General features: G+C 33.5%; 4 pseudogenes across 1 annotated transcript; all 4 read left to right on the top strand.

The window, feature by feature from the left end:
* The first annotated feature begins 1,432 nt into the window (after window positions 1-1,432).
* LOC143535670 (protein LURP-one-related 12 pseudogene) lies at window positions 1,433-3,148 on the top strand (annotated as a pseudogene). The gene is made up of 2 exons (XR_013135745.1): window positions 1,433-1,679; window positions 2,757-3,148. The product of XR_013135745.1 is annotated as a protein LURP-one-related 12 pseudogene (transcript).
* A 7,622-nt stretch (window positions 3,149-10,770) lies between these two features.
* On the top strand, window positions 10,771-12,193 carry LOC143535681 (equilibrative nucleotide transporter 8 pseudogene; annotated as a pseudogene).
* A 699-nt stretch (window positions 12,194-12,892) lies between these two features.
* On the top strand, window positions 12,893-14,340 carry LOC143536880 (equilibrative nucleotide transporter 8-like; annotated as a pseudogene).
* Window positions 14,341-16,166: 1,826 nt separating this feature from the next.
* Window positions 16,167-18,126, top strand: LOC143535691 (glucan endo-1,3-beta-glucosidase 11 pseudogene; annotated as a pseudogene).
* Window positions 18,127-21,945: the final 3,819 nt, after the last annotated feature.

The raw sequence follows: 21,945 nt of genomic DNA on the forward strand, positions 1-21,945 counted from the left end.
TATGGATTAACTTTTGGATTATTTTTTGTTATAAGAATAATTTTGTTTTGGGTTATTTTTGGATTGAAGTTACATTTATAGGAAATTATAAAGGAAATTATTCAACCGGTCGAACCTCCCCGTATAACCTGGTTTAACCGATTGTATCATTTTTTAGCCCAATCCAGTACAAGAAAAATACCGGTTTTTAAAACATTGCTTTAGTCAATAATAAAAATGGCCATTAATAAAAAAGGAAAAGAAATCCAAATAAATCCTCATGTCCCAACTACTGTGACCAAAAGCATTAAATTTTGCACTGAAATTACTATAATCACGTACCATCCGACCAAAGATTACCTTGTTAATCTTTGACCGAAGCAATTCGACCAAAGATTACCTTGTTAGTTTTTGACCGAAGTAAAGATTATCGTAATTAAGGGTTTTTTTCCCTCGTGATCAAATCCTTGTGTTCATCAAGCCCTCATTTATACAATCATTATTATCGTGTTAGCACTATACCTCACTTGATAGATTTGGATACATTATCCTTAGCCGATTTTTATCCAAAACACATCCTATCCTAGATACTATTGTGGGATACCATCCTTTGGTAACAAAGAGGTAACCTTTACAATCATGTATCTTTAGACACTAACCTTGGTTTTACACATGATACATGTATTAATCAATCCATGGCGAAGGAATTACAAAAGTTAAAGGATATGATATCCAATGTTCCAGGGGTGGTCAGGCCCATTCTTGAAATTCTAGAGGGAAGTCAAGTGGTATCCAGATTTGCTCCGTCCATCGGTGATGCTGAGATACTGAAGCACTTTCAGACCCACAAATGAAGGTTTATGATCTGCAGGGGAATCTCCACTCACTGCTTCCCCTACCCCAAAAATTACCTCCCTTTACCACATCATGGGGGTTTACAGGAGATCCCAGAGGCTCACTCGGAAAGGCTGCTATACCATACCTTTTGACTTAACTCCACTCTAGTAGTCACTAGACTCACTATAGTAGTCCGTCTGGCTGCTCCTGCTGAAATCATTACTCTTCATTCTCCCGTGCTCTAGCAATTGCGCTCCCTAGACCACTACCATGTAGTTAGGTAGGGACAATCAATCCGGGAATCTAGGAATGAATGGGGATCCCTATCAATATCAAAATGAAGAAAATAGAATGAAATAGATTACCTTTCTCTCACTCAATAGATGTAGCTGGTCTGATACGGTACAGTATAATACGAGACAATGGAATGATACCAAGCTTCAAAATATTTTCCATTTTCTATTTATTGTTTGTGAAATTGTTCAGGTGGGCCCCTCCTAGAGCTGTATATGAGACGTAACCGACCCTTTATTTAAATATTTAATATTAGTAGTCTTTTTTCCAAAACTATATATTTATTGTTGGTGTCTAACCAACTGTCTATTACCAAGCTGTGGTACCACAAGAACCACCTAAGAATTATTATAATGTTCATAGTCGAAGAACGATTCGTGTTCGAAACCGAAACGCATCTCACGGTTATGAAGACTTCTCTGTTTTTTGCGGGTGACAGTTTTGCGGCTTATGATTGTCATGGCCAGCTCGTTTTTCGGGTTGATTCGTACGGTCCAGACACTCGTGAACAAGGCGAACTTGTACTTATGGATCATGACGGACGTTGTCTCCTCACCGTACGCCGTAAGGTATCTTAATAATTACTTTTACTGGTCAGCTATACACACCGTCTGTCTAACTGTTTTAAAAGGCTGTCTAAATAGAGGTTAGGCGGCCGTTTTAAGTTTTTAACCAAGATTTTTCAAAGTTTGACCGTCTGTATATTGGCTGAACGGAGTTTCGACCAATAATTATTAAACTTTTGACTTTTTGATTAAAACGAAAACTTAGTTTTTAGTCAAAATGTTTTGACTGAAGTTTCACAAAGTTTGACTGTCTATAGTTAAAATATATTGGCCGAACGGCCATTAATTTTCAAATTTCACGGGTCAGCTATACACACACCATCTAACATCGAATCTCACAACGTTTGTAATGGGTATTTGAATAGAAGGTGGACGGTCGTTTTGATTTCAAAACTTGACCGTCTATGGTCGGATTGGCCGTCTATATATTGACCAAAAGGATATTTCGATCGATAGTTTTTAAACTTTGACTTCTTGGTTAAAACGACCTGTTAGTTTTTAGTCAAAATGTTTGGACCAATAATTTACAGAGTTTGATTGTCTATGGTTAGAACAACCGTCCTTATATTTGTCGAACGGGCATTATGACCCGTAATTTTCAAAATTTGACTTTTGGTTAAAAGTCAAAAAGGCCTAATGAGTTTTTAGTCAAAAAGTTTTGATCAAAATTTCTAAGTGTATTCGTATATGGTCAGAACGACCTTTCGTTATTGACCAAGCTGTCATTCTGACCAATAATTTTCAAAATTTGACCAATAATTCTAAATTTTGACTATTAAGTCAAAAGTCAAAATGGCATAATGAGTTTTTAGTCAAAACGTTTTGATCAAATTGCCATTCTGACCAATAATTTTTAAAATTTGACTTTTTGGTCAAAACGGCCTAATGAGTTTTTAGTCAAAACATTTTGAGATAAAAAAGTTTCGAAGTTTGATCGTCTATGGTCATAACTCATAACAACCTTCCGTTATTGACCAAACTGTCATTCTGACCAATAATTTTCAAAGCTTTACATTTTGTTAAAACTCAAAACAACCATTGTTGGTGTAGTTATATCATGACCCTTATTATTTGATGCAGTGGCCGAGTCTGCATCAACGATGGGAAGGTTTTCTAGGCGAATGGAGGGAAGGCTCTCAACCGATATTCAGCGTAAAGCGATCATCAATCATCGGGCGATCAAAGTGGAATTGTTCGGCGATCAACCCGAAGAGTACCACATCATAGGGCAATTCGCTCACCGAAACTGCACGATATACGATTCAGCGAACGAAACAAAGGCGGAAATCAGACGAAAAGTGGATGCTACAACAAATGTGACACTTGGGAAAGATGTGTTTTTGCTGACATTGAAACCCGGATTCGATGGTGCGTTTGCAATGGATTTGGTTTTGGTTCTTGATCAGATCAACGGTGGTGATCATTCAGATGATGGTGGTGTGGGCCCTACTACTACAGATAATTGCAATTAGTTGTTTTGTGTTATTGATTTGTTGATTATTATTATTTTTGTGAAAATATCTTTTTGCTGTTTTCACATTAATGTTAAGTTATGTATGAGGATAGAGATATCAAACGAAAAATAATAATACAATGTTTTAAAAACCGGTATTTTACTTGTAACGGATTGAGCTAATAAATGGTACAACCGGTTGAACCGTGTTATGCCGGAAGGTTTGACCGGTTAAATGGTTTACCTTATAATTTACTACAAATGTAACTCCAATAAAATAATAACACAAAAGTAAATGATTTCATAACAAAAAATAATCCAAAAGTTAATCCATATTAAGAAAATAATGCAAAAGCACTCAATTTTAAAAAAAAAAATAGTCCTAAAGTTTAATGTTTGAATGTTAATTGTTGTGCTAAATGTAATTTTGAAAAAATATGGGCTGCAAATATCAAAAAGTTCTCAGACATTAAACCGGTTTGCCTGTAAAAACCGGTATTTTAGACAAAAACCGCATGTACGATGTTCTAGCAAACCGGCCAAAATACCGGACTCAAAATATCGGTCTGCTGTGCGAAATCCGGTTTAACCGGTTCAACCGGCCTGTTTGAACCGGTTTTTAAAACACTGCAAATACATATAAAAAGCATGTATTTCTTAATTTCGTTATTCTCTAAGGCCGGTGGGTATACATTACTTTGAACTATTGAATGGTTCTACGTGACATTTAAATTTGAAATGACCTTATTTAAACACCACCCACTATATACATACTATCTCACATATAAAATAAAAAGAATGACAGTGGTATGAACGGTCATTCAGGTCATTCCCACCTATCAAATCCAATCAATTTTGTTTTTTTTTTCATTTCTTTACATTATTAAATAATGAAATGATAGGAGAATGATTCACATTCCTGAATAAAAGGTGTTATTGAGTGACGGAGAAAAAACTGACATGGCGCAGACATGACAAATAAAGAATGGTTCAAATGAATCATACCCTTTAGCGTAAACATCAAAGGCATGTCTCTCTTAATTCCATTATCCTTTAAACATTAATTTGATGAATAAATCAAAGATTAAAAAAAGCTTAAAAAAGAAGGGGATACATCTTTTATAAATTCTAATATTTGTGTTATTGTGTAAATATCACTAGTGTTGTTTTTGTGAAGGGTTCATTATTTGTTGGTGATTTGTGAGAAAACACCATCTTAATACAAAGTCAAACCTACCCGTAAATACAAAATTTGATTCCAGTAACGGTAATGTAAGGACAAATTTTTTTTCCCATACATAAACTTTCATTAAACAAGCCTAACTAGCAAGAAGCTAAGGCCATCAATACAAAACAACAAAAAGAAACACTTAAAAAGAAAAGTTACATAATTCTCTCCAAGATAAATTTTTAAACAACAAACTGCTCTTTATCCAAAAAAAGCCAAGGACTTAACATCCTCAATCACCTTAGCAACCGAGCTCTCCTTACTTTCAAAGATTTTTTTATTCCTTACTTTTCATATGCACCAACTTGTAGTTATAATAACACCGTGTAAAACATTTTCCTTACTTTCAAATATTTTATAAGTTGGTATATATTAAAAATATGAAAAGGTATGATTTAAGCTTTGAAAACATTTAAATCTCAAAGATAGGCTGTATGTTAAACGTTATTATTTTGAAGCATGTGATTTGTATGTATTGTAGCCGGTTTTTCCACATGTTTTTGTCTTTCAAAACTGGACTTCACACATTTTGTGTGCTACTTGTTTGTAACATTATTACTTATCATATTTTATAATAGAAACAAGACACGGAGTTATAACTACTCATACGTATCGTTGTAATCAGACACTTTTAGGCATTCCGTTTTAAAATAGGTTAGACACGCCGCTTTAAAATAGTTTAGACGCATCGTGATAAACAATGGTCCATTTAAAACTATGATACTAACAAAATTATGATATTACCATGGTTGGGGTACGATCAGGCATCAGATGACACCGATAAATAGGTGGGGAGGCGGTGATGTGTCACCGGTTTGAAGAACGACGAATAGTGTAACGATGAACAAAAATTTTAAAATGAAGCCGTCGGATAAACTCGATTTCATTCATATATCTTTAATCATACATTATACACATGTGTATATACTTGTACTAGTTGTAAGTGACGTTAATTCATAAGTAGAAGAATAATGGTACATTATATTTGTCACCTATGAATTGTTACTAACCGTTTGAATAACTTTTGAGTTTTAAAAAACATGTCTTATCACCTTTTTATAAAACTTTTTTATTTCTAAAAAGACTAAGAAAGTTAAGTATTATACAGATAAAAGTTAAGTTTCAACAATATTGAGTTTTTATAAAATCAAGTTTATTTATTTTTTTAAAGTTTTTCTATGCAATTTTAACATTATTTTTATGGCTTTTAGAAGTATTAACAAATGTAAAGCTAAATTACAAATTTGACTTGACGGTTGCGATCTTCGATGACCTCTTAGATTTAGGGCTGCGTGTCAGTTACAAGGGAGCGCCTTCATGTTAGGAATGCTCTGACGGCTGCCATTTTATGAGACAAATACTTCTAGCAACCACGTTACCAGATGGACGAAAGCACCCACACAAAAAAACGCTTATTGAAAAATAACATAAACTTAATTATAATTTAACATTTTAAATATAACAAAAATCATTGTGGATGAATGTTTAACTTCAAAGATAATTTAACATTTTAACTTTTATCATTTGTAACAAGCATGTTAGTATTTCAATCTTCAAAGATAAAAGTTTAGTTTACCAATTTTTTTATTATAATTTAACATTTTAAAAATAACAAAAAACATTCGTTAAATAATTAACATTTAGTAACCTTAATGTTTAGACTCGAAAAATATTTAATGAGATCGAATAACGGATATTATTTCACTCACCTCAAATCATTATATTTCTTTTTACATATAAATCAGTCTCATTGTCAAACATATAGATTTTTATATATAAAATAAGTAAAAGTAGAGATCGATGGTTGAACACATTAAATATATAAAATAAGTAAAAGTAGAGATGGATGGTTGAACACATTAAATGTCATTTAAAACATCTATCCGCTAAGAGTACTTGATGCTGGAGGGCAGTTATCACTTGCACACTGACCATTTATACAACCACAATACCCACAATCTCCACACCATGGTACACAACGATATTTATCTTCACATGGTCTTGGTAGACCATATGATTGGATCGCCATTGTTCCTGACCACATACCTACATACATAAATCGAATAACCATATACTAGATCAAACATGAGTGAAAATCGTAAAATGATAGATGTGTGTAGAAATTTGAAAAGAATATACGATTGTTTTATTTACCAGATGAAATAAGGACAAACACCATAAGTAAAATCAAAGCTTGTTGTGTATTCTTCATCTTTATTTGCTATATATTTATCTCTTATACATTCATGGGACATGTGAGTATATATACACACAAAAATACTAAGCATTAATATCAAATATTTAATGCGTACTTACCTTAGCAATAATATTTTTAGAGTTTTAGGATGATACTTAATTGTTTCAAACAATAACAGTTTTGCATTTACCACATTACTTTAATAGCTTCATTAAAATATTTTGGGGCATATTAATTTTTTTTAAGTGTTTTGTTTAATTACTATTTACTGGATAAAAGTAATATAAAAAATTTCTAGTTCTCATTTCAGCCTTGGCTGCCGGCTAGATGGTAAAGACGCTTGCCTTTATGGTTCCATTATAACGTTGTTACTTGTTATACAAAGAGTAAACAAATGAATATATGTCCATATCATGCAAAAAATCACACTATAAGTTCAGAAGAAAGCTACATAAAGTGGATAAACTAGAAACAACCTTTTATCTTGCACATTCAAATTGGTCACTTGGAGGTTCTACAATCAAGTTACCTAAAGGCTGAAGTTGACAACAACGAAGAGGACCGGCAAAAACGGCCTTAATGGTGACCTCGGTGATGGACTGGATTGTTCACGTGAAGCATGCCACAACGATACCGAACATCGCTTGCGTGATCCTTGTTTCCATGGTTATAATCAGCGGGTTAGCAGATGGATTAGTCGGTGGAAGTTTAGTTGGAGCCAAGGGAGCACTATCAGGATGGTACATGCAGGTCGTTTTTGCTGGCAATGCCACCGCGGGTATGCCAACATTTTTTTGAGAGACTAAAGGAGAAACTCAAATTCATTCATATATCTTTCATCATACATTACACACACATGTATATACTTGTACTAATTGTAAGTGACGTTAATTCATGCGTAGAAGAATGATGGTACATTATGTTTTTCATTTATGAACTATTATTGCTAAAAATTTGAATGATTTAAGTTTTAAAAACATGTCTATCACTTTTTTAGTAAACATTTTTAGGGGAAGGTTATCATACAAAGTAAAATATCGTACTAAACGTGAGAACTGAACAAATATTGAAATTTGGGCGGTGGCATCGTTGTAAATAACAAGAAATTGATTCCTCCATCACCCTTCACAAGAATCGCTTGGCATCTGCATCTAATTTAATCAATTCCATCAAATTGTTTCCCAATTTCCATCAGAATCGCTCGGCATCTTCATTAAATTAACTTGATTTTAGAACCAAAATCATGAGTCTACACTTCAATTTGAGTTTTGCGATCATTCAATTGAACCCACGTAATGCACTAACCAGCCGATTAAAGATTCTAAAGTTTTAGGGTTTTAAAGGATGTTTAAGTGTAGCAAAAGATATGATAATTACTCTACTAGAGTAATTATATATATAACTAGAGTAATTATGATATCAAACACATTACCAATAACTAATCTATAATTGATGAACGAACCACCAATAGAACCCCTTGTTTCAAAAATTGCTTTACTTATATAAGTTTATTACTCTACTTGTAATATAACTACTCTAACTGAAATTGAAAATTACACTACTTGCAGTTAAAAATTACTCTACTTGTAATATAATTACTCTATTTGAAATTGAAAATTACATTCCTTGAAGTTGAAATTACTCTACTTGTAATATAATTACTCTAATTGAAATTAAAAATTACACTGAAATTGAAAATTACTCTCCTTTAAATTTAAATATACTCTACTTATAATATAAAAGTACACTACTGAAATTGAAAATTACTCTAGGTGAAATTTTAAAAATACTCTACTTGTAATAAATTAAACTATTTGAAATTAAAAATTACTCTACTTGAAGTTTAATTTTAGCCTAATTACATGTCGTATCTTCAACCATCACAATTAATTAATTGCCTAATTCTAAAAAAAGTCATACTCTGTTTTTTGAAGATCAAGTTTTATTTTAATTGAATCATACAATTCAACTGATTTAATCAATTAATGGGTTGTGGGTGGATGATACGATGAAGACATGTGGGAGCGATGGCACGATTAGAGAAGGGAGATGTTGATTAGTAAAGAAATTGCAGAATAGACGTGGGAGTGATGAGTTGTAGGTGAATGATGAAAAAATCCTTTAATTACAAAATTGCCACCGTCAAATCCTTCTATTCGTACATTTAGTACGTTTTTTGTATTAGTATTTGATCTTTTGCCAACATTTTTATTTCTAAAAAGACTAAAAATATAAAGTATTATAAAGATAAAAGTTAAGTTTCAACAATATTGAGTTTTTATAAAATCAAGTTTATTATTTTTTAAAGTTTTTCTATGCAATTTTAACATTATTTTTTGGTTTTTAGAAGTATTAACAAATGTAAAGCTAAATTACAATTTTGATTTGACGGCTGCCATTTTCGATAACCTCTTAGATTTAGGGCCACATGTCAGTTACCAGGGAGCGCCTTCATGTTTCGAATGTCAGACGGCTGCGATTTTCTGAGACAAAAACTTTTGGCAACCACGTTACCATATGGACCGCTTGCAGAAACATCCTTTGGAACAACTCATTTGTAGCAAGCATGTTAGTGACATTCAAATCAATGTTGTGGATGAAAAAATAACATAAACTGTTGTAGTACTTAAAATCATTTTCTCTTTGAAGACTAAGATTAGCTTATGCTTAGCTATATTACTTGCAAACTTTATTGAAATCACATAACTGTCCCGGCACGTTGCGTATGGTAAAACCCTAGTTTGATTACAATCTACTCCCTTTGTCCCGGTCAAAGTGTCTTAGTTTGAAAAACACAAAATTTAAAGTAGATTAAATTATTATTTTTGCTTACCAAATGACGATATTGTCATTGGAAATTTGGTCTATAAATATTGTTTATTAATGTTAGTTGTGTGTTTAAGGGTAAACTTGGACATATAGTAGTAAGTAAAAGTAGAGATGGTTGAACACATTAATTGTCATTTAAAACATTTATATGCTAAGAGTAAAATTTTGAAAATTGACATATGTAATGAGACAAATATAAAAGGAAATGTAGACGCTTTTAATGGAACGGAGATGGTAAAATTTATTAGTTATACAACGTCGACCATGAATCACGAACCAAGTGACCGAAATTCAGTTTTCGAGCTACTTTATTCAATTTTGTCGCTATGGTGCTGCAGGTTATTAAATTAACCGAAAAATACATTAATAAACTATTTGAATAAATATATAACAATTTTTTATTATAATTTAACATTTTAAATATAAGAAAAAACATTCGTTAAACAATTCGCATATAGTAGTAACCTTAATGTTGAAGACTGAAAAATGTTTAATGAGATCGAATAACGGATATTATTTCACTCACCTCGAATCATAATATTCCTTTTACATATAAATCAGTCTAATAGCATCAAACATATATAGATTTTTCATATATAAAATAAATAAAAGTCTTAGAGATGGTTGAACACATTAATTGTCATTTAAAACATTTATCCGCTAAGAGTACTTGACGCTGGAGGGCAATTATCACTTGCGCACTGACCATTTATACAACCACAATACCCACAATCTCCGCACCATGGTACACAACGATACTTATCTTTACATGGTCTATATAGACCATTTGATTGGATCGCCATTGTTCCTGACCACATACCTACATACATAAATCGAATAACCATATACTAGATCAAACATGAGCGAAAATCGTAAAATGATAGACGGGCGCGTAGAAATTTGAAAAGAATATACGAGTGTTTTATTTACCGGATGTAAAAAGAACAAACACCAAAAGTAAAAACAAAGCTTGTTGTGTATTCTTCATCTTTATTGTGCTATATTTCTCCCTTATACATTCATCGTACATGTGAGTATATAGACACACAAAAATACTAAGCATTAATATCAAGTATTTAATGCATACTTATCTTAGCAATAATATTTTTTCTAAAAATGATATTTATTTCAAACAATAACAGTTTTGCATTTACCTCCTTACTTTATTAGCTTCATTAAATATTTTGTGACACATTAATTATTTTTAAGTGTTTTGCTTAATTACTATTTACGGGATAAAAGTAATATAAAAAACTTTTAGTTCCCATTTCAGCCTTAGCTGTTGCTAGGTGGTAAAGACGCTTGCCTTTTGTAGTTCTATGATGACATTCTTGTTATACAAAGTATTAAAAAAACAAATCAACGACGAGGACGAGCCAAAAGACACATGCCATATATATTGCATACAGTTTTGCAATATTTAATTCCATGTAATGCTTTCATAACAGCCATTGATTACTTTCAGTTCCTATACCCCCACCAATTAGCACATCAACAAGGTGTTCTTCGTCACTCGGATGAATTTGGGTCAGTGTTTGTTTATTTTGGCCTTAATAGTGGCCCCCCCGTGATGGACTGGATTGTTCACGGGAAGCATACCATAACGATATCATATATCGCTTTCGTGATCCTTGTTTCCATGGTTATGATTGGCGGGTTAGCTAATCGATTGGTGGGTGGAAGTTTAGTTGTAGCCACTTGGGCGCTCCCAGGACGGTACATGCAGACAGTTTTTGCTAGCAACGTCACCGTGGATATGGCACCATTATTTTTAAGAAAGTAAAGGAGAAATTTGATTTCATTCATATATTTGTTCTAAAAATTATAGGAGAAACTCGGGTATGGCGCTATTATTTTTAACTAGTCCTAGTTGTAAATGTGTTAATTCATACGTAGACGAATGATGGTACATTATGTTTGCCAATTATGATTAAGTTTAACACTTTGAATGATTTTAAGTTTTAAAAATATATTCTAAAAACCATGTCTTATAATTTTTTAAAAACCTCTCTTTCTAAAAGGACTAAAAAGTTTAAATATTATAAAGACTAAAAATTAAGTTTTTATAAAATTAAGTTTTAAAAGTAGGGTTTCAATAAATTTTAACGTATTTTTTGGTTTTTAGAAGTATTAACAATTATAAAACTAAATTTTGAATTTGATTACAAAATTATTAGTTTCATTCTTTGCAGGTCTAGCCGTTTCGATATTAAGAATTATAACAAAGGCTTCTCTTCTACACACACAAAGAGGTCTTTGAACAACCACGCGAGTCTACTTCACATTTAGCGCGATCATTGTACTTCTATGCATCATATGCACCAACGTTTTGCACAAATTACCAATAATTCGAATCTACATTAATGACAAAAAAAACACATTGATCCCATCCAACATATATCAATCATGCCAAACTTCTGAGAAGTAGTTAAGAAGATTTAGTGGCTAGTGACGGCAGTGTTTGTAATCTACCTAGTTTCTCTATCGATCTTTCCATGTTATTTGAGTGAAAATGTTGAATCAACTTACTTTAAGGATTGGTATCCTATATTTGTTGATTACAATGTACATTTAACGTTTAAGATCACATGGGCAAGTGTTTGACGGCGATTTATGTACCACAAGGGACCATGGGGTGTATATATGGTTCAAGATGGATGCGTAGCGAGGCCGGGTCCGGTTATGAGTTTGACCATGTTGTTTGGTGTGCGCAATATAATCGGTACCTGACCAATATGCTTATGACCCTTGCACCAAAATTGGTTTTGGTCAGTGAGTCACGGGTTTTTGGTTGTGGGGTTAGTCATTAGTGCTAGCTTCGGCCAGTGGCAAAGCTTGGGTGAAAACGTGGAGGAGGCTGGATGAAAATATGTATAAAACTTTTCATAAGCGGAGGGGGGCAGGCTCAATTTTCGGGCGAAAACGCTTACATTACGTATAAAAAATTTCTGACAAAGAATGGTAAATTTACACTGTTACACAAATAAACGGAGGGTGTCGGGGTCATCTCTGGCCCTAACAGTGCTGCGCCAATGGGTTCGGCTCTTGGTTAATTGGTCGTGGAACCTATGACCTAGTATTTCCATTTGGTTATATATATTTTGTTTAAAAATAAATTTTTATATTTGTTTGGAAATTTAATTCGCCAGAAAATCCATTATTATTATTTTTAAATTATATTCAATTATTTAAATATATACAATATAAAAAACTAATATGATATAAAACTGATTTAATTCAATATGAACTAATAGTATATGATAATCTTACGGTTTGTAAAAATTTGTTGTAATAGATTTAAAAAAAGTTTGAAATATGATATAAACGTCACGTGTAGTTTGTTGTAAAAATATAAGTTGTAAGTTTTAACCATAAATATTATTATATTCCTTTAAACGATTCATTGTACATTACAATTCAATTTCAAAACGTCAAGTTCATTCACATCACATGAAAAATAAGCCATTTATGTATAGCTAGTGTATGAAACGCCTTCTATTCTGGCATAAATGGAGGTTCTACAATCAAACCTCAAGCCGGAAATCGACAACCGCGACGACAAGGAGCCAAAAGACACATACCATATGACATATATCATCCACTTCTTACTTGGTGCTGGATATTTAATCCCATGGAATGCTTTCATAACAGCCATTGACTACTTTCAGTTTTTATACCCCAACAAGCACATCAACAAGGTGTTTTCGGTCGGTTACATGTTCGCGGCCTTGACCGTGCTTTTTACTCTCATGTGTTGGTCTAGTTCCAGCCGGGTTAAGCTCCCGTCGGTGCGTACACGGATGAATTTGGGTCAGTGTTTGTTTGTTTTGGCTCTAATGGTGCCCCCGTGACTGATTGGATCATTCACGGGGAGCAATCGAATATCGCCTTTGTTGTGCTTGTGTTCATGGTTATGATTAGTGGTTTATCGGACGGATTAGTCGGTGGAAGTTTAGTTGGCGCCACTGGGGCGCTCCCGGGACGGTACATGCAGGCCGTTTTTGCTGGCAACGCCACCGCTGGTATGGTATCCGTTTTTAGGGTTTTTATTAATATTCGTGTGTTTTACGTTTTATTAATGGTGTTGCTAAACGTATTTCTTTCTCATAAACATGGGGCGGGCCCACCATTTTTCCTTGACACACCTATTATTAATTGAAATAATTTCTTGCAGGTCTGGCTGTTTCAATATTAAGAATTATAACAAAGGCGTCGCTTCTACACACACAAAACGGTCTTCGGACAAGCACACAAATCTACTTCACGTTCAGTGCGATCATGGTACTTCTATGCATCATATGCACCAAAGTTTTACACAAATTACCGGTGGTTCGATACTATAGAAGTCACAAAAAACACATTGATCCAATTCAACACATGTCAATTAGGTCAAGTTTTTGGGAGGTGGTTAAGAAGATTCGGTGGGTAGTGATTGCGGTGTTTGTAATCTATGTAGTTTCACTGTCGATATTCCCAGGTTATTTAAGTGAAAACGTGAAATCCGATTATTTTAAGGACTGGTATCCTATTTTATTGATTAGAACTTTTAATGTTGGGGATTTTGTGGGCAAGTGTTTGACTGCTATTTATGTGCCACGTGGCCATAAAATGGCGGTATGGTGGTGTATGGGTAGGGTGATGTTTTATCCTATGTTTGTAGGGTGTATACAGGGACCTAAATGGATGCATAGTGAGGGTCCGGTTATGAGTTTGACCATGATGCTTGGTGTGAGTAACGGGTACTTGACGAGTGTGCTTATGATCCTTGCACCGAAGATGGTTCCAGTCGAGGAGTCTGAGGTGGTTGGGATCGCTATGGAAACGTTTTTGGTTGTTGGGTTAGTCGTGGGTTCGGCTCTTGGCTGGTTAACCTATGAGGTATCATTGGTTGCATCACTAACAAATTAATAAAACAAGTTTTGATTTTTGAGGTTCGAACATTATATGGATATGCCATTTTTAATTGATATATATTAGTTAATATTATATTAAGTTAATATTTGGTTGGTTTTTCAATTTTTAGACGCTAGAAATTTTTTTCTATGAGTTCGATATTTTTTGGTGTTTGGATTTATTATTATTGGTATAGAAAGTCACATTAAAAAATGTGGAGGCATTAGGGTTTTTTTAATTGTTTTTAAAATTTACATTTTGTTTAAATATTATTTAAGTTTTTTATGTTAATTTGGTTATTGACGCACTTTTTAGTTAAAATTCTGGTTTTTCTCTTTAATATTTAATATTTATATAGTTTCATTAAAGATTTATTAAAAAAAGTCTTTGCTAGAAAATTTATAACTAAACACAGTGATTTTAAATATTTTTTTAAATGATAATGGATTCAAAAGACTGATTAGTTTGTTCGTTAATACGATACTTTACGTGTATACAAAACAGAAAATAGATTGGATTCGGGCAAACCTGAATCCTTACCCTAACTACCTTACTACAAGAAAACTTGTCTGATACGACGAAGCTTTAATTAGTGGGATAAAGTATGACATTGTATTCCGTTGCGGATCAACAATTAACACGGGCCATCTCTATTTATGTGTAGTTTTCATCATCATTTGTTAAATAACAAAAGTAAGGCCCGTTTGTTTTTTTAGAGATTTAAGTCTGAATCTGAATACCACATCTTAATGTTAAGAGGTGGTTCAAATGTCTGAAATCTGAATCATTAAGAGGTGGAGGCTAGAGACGAACCTCTAGTCGTCGGAGATGGAGCCTAGTCTCCGGGTTAGAAGTTAATGGAGGCCGGAGACAAACGTATGTTTTTTTTGGGTTAAGAGATTTTCAGACCCACTAAAAGCTCTTACTGGTTCAGATGTTATTAAGACGCTGAACCTCTTAATGCCAGAAAAAAACAAACAGCCCCACGTCTAATTACGTCTGACCGAATCAGACGTTTTTCTCTATTAAGAGAAAAGAGATAAAAACAAACATGACCTAAGAAAATTTCTTGTTTTAGAATTGACTAATTGTTCTTCTATGTTGCCATTTTTGCATTTAGCAGTTTTTTTGTTTTAAATTCCCTTCAAGTGGGTATCTATTACATGAATACATAGTAAATATAAATTCATCATCATATGCTAAAAGTGGGTTTATTATTATTATTATTAGTATTTTGTGTTGCATTTTGAACTAGATCCGTTACAGTATTCCGTGCATTGAAAAGAATAGATTAAACTAAAAGATTTTCACAAGTTAATATTGTTTAAAAAAAGTTACATCATAAAGTAAGCATTTAATTTTTTAATATAAGTATGGTATTGTTATAAATTTTTTTAATTAAAAAAGTTAACATGCTATGTGATTACTAGTGTTCGTGTTCCTCACGACAAGCATATTTTGGGATGATTATGATAAGTGTAACGTATAAAATCATACAAGAAAAGTAGCAAACTTTTAAGATCTTAAAAACATTCAAAAAGTTAGAATCTTTCATTTCTTTACACTTACATTAGATGTTTATTATTCTTAATAACAATACAATTAACATTAAAATATTAATGCAATTAAATGATACCATTTACCAATTTGTTATAACCATGTACTTATATAAACCCCTTTAAATTATTATTAAAAAAAACTAATAGTAACAAGTTCAAAAGGTATTAACTCTAATGTTATATAGTATCGATACTTGTTATATATAATTTAAAAAAGTATTAATGTTAGTGTTATATAGTATCTGATACTTGTTATATCTAATGATCATCCCGTTAAAAATACATATGCTAAACCGTTATCGATTATTAAAAGTTATGCATCTTGAAACATTTTATTCCTTAAACATGTAATCCATCTCCCCTTAACTGATCTCAAGTATCTTTGATTGGTAACTCTAATGGCATTCCTAAATAACAAGCATCCAACATTACAAGCCATGGTTATTCCAATTTTTTTTACATATTAACATATTCACATTACCCTTCATCTTCTAACATTTTGATCTACCTTTACAAACATGGGTTTTTCTGTATCATATCATCGGTTCATCGTTCTTATCTTCGTTCTTCTCTTCGTTACATTCGCCAACGGTATAATATTCGACTCACTAATTTTGTAACTTATTTATTATGTCATGTTTTTTTAGGGTGGCAAATGTGACCCATTGGGTTGAATGGGTTGTATTAAAATGTATATAATTGGTCAAACTAAAAAAAGAAAATGATTGAAACGGATCAAAACGAGTTGACATTTCTCGAGTTTTTTTTTGGAACGAGAAAAACGGAGTAAACTTTTTAGTATTTTTACCTTTTAAGTTTTTTATTTATATTTCGAGTTATATTTTTTTAATTATTATTTTTTTATTTTTTTAATGATGGGTTTCTGAAATCTCAACCCATTCTGACCCATTTCAAAAACCTATCATTAAAAAAATCAAAAAAAAAATAATTAAAAATTATAACTCGAAATATAAATCTAAAACCTAAAAAGTAAAAATAGTAAAAAGTTTCCTCCGTTTTTCTCGTTCCACAAAAAAAAACTTGCAAAATGTTAACCCGTTTTGACCCGTTTCTTTTTTTTAGTTTGACCCATTCTGACCCATTATATACATTATAATACAACTCATTCAACCCAGGGTCACATTTGCCACCCATAGTTTTTACGATCGTTTTCGTTCTTTGCATCTTCACAGTTTGGATAGCTAGCGCGTTCACGGGTACATATGGAGTCAACTACGGAAGAATAGCCGATAATATCCCCGCCCCAGAAAGCGTCGTGACACTTATGAAAGCCGCAAAGATGAAAAACACACGAATATACGACGCTGACCACGAAGTTCTCAAGGCGTTTAAAGGGTCCGGAATAGAGATCATTATCGGTCTAGGAAACGAGTTCTTGAAAGAGATAAGCGTAAGCCAGGACCGGGCCATGGATTGGGTGAAACAAAACGTGCAACCGTTTGTACCCGGGACCCGCATTCGTGGGATTGCGGTTGGAAACGAGGTGTTAGGTGGTGCTGATCAAGAACTCTAGGAGGTTTTATTACCAGCTGTGAAAAATGTCTATAATGCCCTTGACGTGCTTCACTTAGCCGACGACATTGAGGTTTCAAGCCCGCATTCGGCTGGCGTGTTCGCTAGTTCGTTCCCTCCATCCGCAGGGGCGTTTAAGGAAAGTTTAACTCCCTATATGAAACCACTTCTCGAGTTTTTCTCACGAATAAAATCGCCTTTTTATATAAACACGTACCCGTTTCTTGCATACATTAGCGACCCCGAACACATTGATATCAATTACGCAACTTTTTAAAAAAAATCCTGGGATATACGATGAGAAAACCAAGCTACATTATTATAACATGTTCGAGACCCAAGTCGACGCAGCCTATGCCGCTTTAGAAAAATCAGGATTCGATAAAATGGAAGTTATTGTGTCGGAAACAGGCTGGGCTTCGAAAGGCGACGCGAATGAAGTGGGGGCCACGGTTAGTAACGCGAGAATGTATAATCTGAACTTGCGTAAACGACTACTTAAAAAGAAGGGTACCCCTTATAGGCCTAAGAAGGTAGTCAAGGCATACGTGTTCGCGATGTTTAACGAGAACCTGAAGCCCGGCCCGACTTCAGAGAGAAACTTCGGGCTTTTCAAAGCGGATGGTAGCGTCGCTTATGATATCGGGTTCACTGGACTCGTACCCTCTTCTGCAACATCTTTATTCTCTATAAAAAGTTGCAGTAAACTCATAATATTTCTGTTGAATGTATTTATATTCTATAGCCTAAAACCTTAAGTTTGTAGTGTGCGCGTGTGTATATATGCGCGCACACGCGCACACGTTGAGAGGCACATTTGTATATTTGTAATTGATTCAGGAACTTATTCTTTGAAATTGAGAGATATTCACATACAAAATAGTAGACTGCTTTGAATATAACTCTTATGTTATCATTATATTAGTACTTTTGTATGGTTGTTGCTTTGTTTATACTTTATATTAGCCACATTATATGTTATCTATATTACAAGAAGAGTGAACTGCAGTTTTCGTCCATGTGGTTTGTTCAAATCTGTGGTTTTAGTTCAATAGTTTCAAATTTGTGATTTTCGTCCCTGTGGTTTTTCCAAATCTGCAGTTTTAGTCCAATAGTTTCAAATTTGCGATTTTCGTCCCTGTAGTTTGTCCAAATCTGCGGTTTTAGTCCAATAGTTTCAAATTTGCGATTTTCGTTCATGTGGTTTCATTTCACTTGCAATTAAACCCGAATTCATTAATCTCGTTAAGTTTGATCGTTAAACCCATCAGCATGCCCCTCACGTGAGGGGCATTTTTGTCCTTTTTTTCCAAAAAAAACCTCAGTCATAATTCGCAGCCCCCTCATGTGAGGGGCTAGGGTGTATTTGGGGGGGAAAGTACAAAATTGCCTCTCACATGAAGGGTACGCTGACGGGTTTAACAACGATACTTAACGGGGTTATTGAACTCGGGTACAATTACAGGTGAAATAAAACAACATGGACGAAAATCACAAATTTGAAACTATTGGACTAAAACCAAAGATTTAAACAAACCACATAGACGAAAATCACAATTTACTTTTACAAGAATGTATATTGTACATGAGTCAGTTTGGGTTGCATTTATTTCTAAAGGTAAAATTAAATATATCAGCTTAAAAAGAAACATGTTAAATGTAGACAAAAGTGTATTCTAGTGCACACAATCTCATAACTTGTTTTATACAAAAAGTCAAATTACCTGCTTTTGACCTCAAGACTGTTTGACCTATTAGTCAATAGTGGTACTTCTTAACAGCTAACACACAATTAACATATATTATTGAATACATTATACACTATCTAAATAAACAAAGCCAAATATGATCAAGGTTGAAAGAGTTTATCACCACATTTGCATTTCCACGAAAGAAGATAATAACAACCGTCTTCACCGTGAGACGATTGGTCTCTGTACTCAACCATATTATGATGTGGAGGAATAACCAATGTGGCTTTACATGGTGAACACTTCATGCACTTGTTCACACACCCTGGTGGTCTTGATCCTAGTATTTTATGCTTTTGTTGCACAACAGACACTCCTTCATTAACTGCCAATTAATATAAGTTATGCATCAGAATCAAAATCCCATATGTGGATTAATTAATATATATATAGAGAGAGAGAGAGGATTTGGATCAGATACTAATAAATTAGCGTGCTAACTGTGATAATCAAGTGTAATTACACTACGATGTAATTACATAATTACACTAATTGTATATATAATTGCACTACTTGATTTGCACAGTAACACGCTTTTTTAGTTTGTATTTGATCCAAACCCACTATATATATATAAGGTCGAGATACTGTACAATAATGTCTTAACGTACGATAGGTACGCGAGACGCTTAAAGGCAAAAACCTAAAACGCTCAGAAAACGCTCAACCAAAAACTAAAACGCTTAGCCAAAAACCTAAAACGCTCAGAAAACGCTCTATAACGGTTTTCATGAAAAAAAAGTAAAAATTGATCGATTAACAATCCAAAACAGTCTTTTCCGATGAACCAATGGTTAATTGGATATGTATTGACGATTCTGAGATGTTGGGATGTGATTTCATGGATCGATTCGTGAAAAAAAGGGGATTCGCGTACCTATTGTACGAATCAAGTAGCGTAATTATATATACAACATAGTGTAATTACAATGTAGTGTAATTCTTATTGTAATTACATTACGATGTAATACATAATTACAGTACTTGTATATATAATTACACTACTTGATTTGCATACTAACAAGCTTTTTTAGTTTGTATTTGATCCAAAACCATATATATGGTATCATTTCAGAACTTAAAAAAAATTAAGAACTCATAACAACCAAACATTTTCAAGTTCTTAAATAATTTAAGAGTTATGTAATAATACTCATCATATATATACACACACATATATATGATCAGTTTCAGAGTTTAGAAGCTGGTTTGTCTGTGTTACCTGAAATGGAAGGTGAGAGTGTGAGAGAAATGAGAAAGATGAGTGTGATGAACATCCTCAGGCAAGATGAGTAGGTTGTTGCAGCCTTGCAGGTGCCGTGAGTAGTTAAATAACTTGAAGATTTTAAATTATGTTGTGGAAGATGATGATGAATGATGATGATGGTGATGCTGATGGAGACCTGTCAGTAATTAATGATTTTTCTTTTACACTACATGTGTTAAGGAAACAAGAAACTAGACAATGTGTAGTCATAAAGCTCCACTATCAGGGGTTATGCGTCAAGTGGCGACCAGTCAGAGTTATGGTTTTGTATAAAAACAGGTTGTAGTCACAACTCTCCACTACCAGGGGTTATGCGCCACGTGGCGCCCAGTCATTATTAATTTTATTTGTTTTTTTAAATACTAAATCATTTAAATAAATTAACATAAAATTAAAAATTACATTAAACTTCCAAATAAAAAATACATTAAACTAAATTAAAAAAAAAATACATCAAATTAAAATAAAAAAACATAAATAATACTAATAAAACTAAAACTCATTTATATTTTTCTAAAATTTTCGCTCGCCGATTGGGTTTTAGAGATTGGACTATCGGGTCGTCTTCGGATAGCTCGTTTGATAAAATCTCGATGTCTTTGTCCATCTCATTCCTTCGAAGTAGGTCGACGGCGTCCAAATTTACTTGAAGTCGTTGGGTTCCAAGTTGGCGTAAATCTTGGAGTCGAGAGTTCATTAATTGGAATTGGCTTTCCAATTCGGGATTCGAACCCGTTGCCGACGACGAACCGGTTGTGGATTTTGGTTGCCTTGACGGGTATATTGGCCGAAACCGAGAATATTTTGGTTGTTGTTTGGAAACATGATGGTAGAAATATTAGTGTAAAAGATATAAATTGGTATAGAAGTGGAAGGAGTGTGTTAAAAAAAATGAGTTTGGTTTGTTTATATAGTATAAATATAATTAATATAATTTAATTTTTTTTTAAATTCCCAAAGGCTCCAACGGCTATTTTTTTTTATTTTTGTGCCAACCCCGCGTTTTGTATACAACGCAGCCAAAAACAAGCTTCACATAACGCAGGGGGGCGGTGTACCCCGCGTTTTCGTCACATAACGTAGTGGCAACGTTGCCACTACGGATGGTCTAACAATGGGAGTGCAATATTATATAGAAGGTGACAAGAACAAAGAACAAAGAACAAAGAAAAAGAGTATGTATAAATATATTAGACAAGTGAGGCCAAAATGTGTTTGGAAAATAAGGGACATGTTTGCTAAAGTGGTGTGCTTTATGCCAATGAAACTTAGGCTATGCGTAATGAGACGAGGGAGGCTACAAAATTCAGGAACACAATCCCCCCCCCCCCCTAACCCCAGACAATAAGGGGGGAGCAAGTGTTATTTGTCGCCTGCGAGGTTTGAGAAAATATTATTATTTTATTGTTGTGTGATATATATATATATATATATGGTGGTGCTACAACACCATTACACCCATAAAACAAAAACCTACATTTTGTAGCCCCTCCGCTACACATAGCCTTAGGGGTTGTTTGGTAGTCTTCTAATAATTTCAATCAACATTAAGTGTCTTT

The sequence above is a fragment of the Bidens hawaiensis genome, unplaced genomic scaffold (genome assembly GCF_021521415.1).
Source record: "Bidens hawaiensis isolate Kalapana, Puna unplaced genomic scaffold, B.hawaiensis_p1.1 tig00000780_1, whole genome shotgun sequence".
Classification (NCBI taxonomy): Eukaryota; Viridiplantae; Streptophyta; class Magnoliopsida; order Asterales; family Asteraceae; genus Bidens; species Bidens hawaiensis.